We start from the raw sequence: 370 nt of genomic DNA, 5'->3' as shown, positions 1-370 counted from the left end.
AGAAACAGGATTACAGCTGCAAAGCAGAGAAAGATGGTGAAGGAGGAGATTGCTGCTCGAGTTAATGTGTGTGTTTATATGAAGTGGGCTATGGCAGATCACAACTTGACTCAATACATATTTGAGATCTGGACTACATTTCATCATAGTCAAAATAATACAAATGCTAACCAGTAACAATAGGAATATGGAGACCTGAAATACATTTCTAGACATCCAGAATGTTTATTCTATATGTAAGGAGGGTAATTTTATTTGAAATGGGCATTTTGAAAAAGAAAATGTTCAGATATCAGGAATACATATTCAGTAAAACTAACGCGTGTGAAGAGGAAGTCTAACAGGACCTGCTCATCAGCTCATGGGTTCC

Source organism: Cyprinodon variegatus, unplaced genomic scaffold (assembly GCF_000732505.1).
Source record: "Cyprinodon variegatus isolate N-32 unplaced genomic scaffold, C_variegatus-1.0 Scaffold583, whole genome shotgun sequence".
Lineage (NCBI taxonomy): Eukaryota > Metazoa > Chordata > Actinopteri > Cyprinodontiformes > Cyprinodontidae > Cyprinodon > Cyprinodon variegatus.
This window is presented reverse-complemented; position numbering follows the sequence as displayed.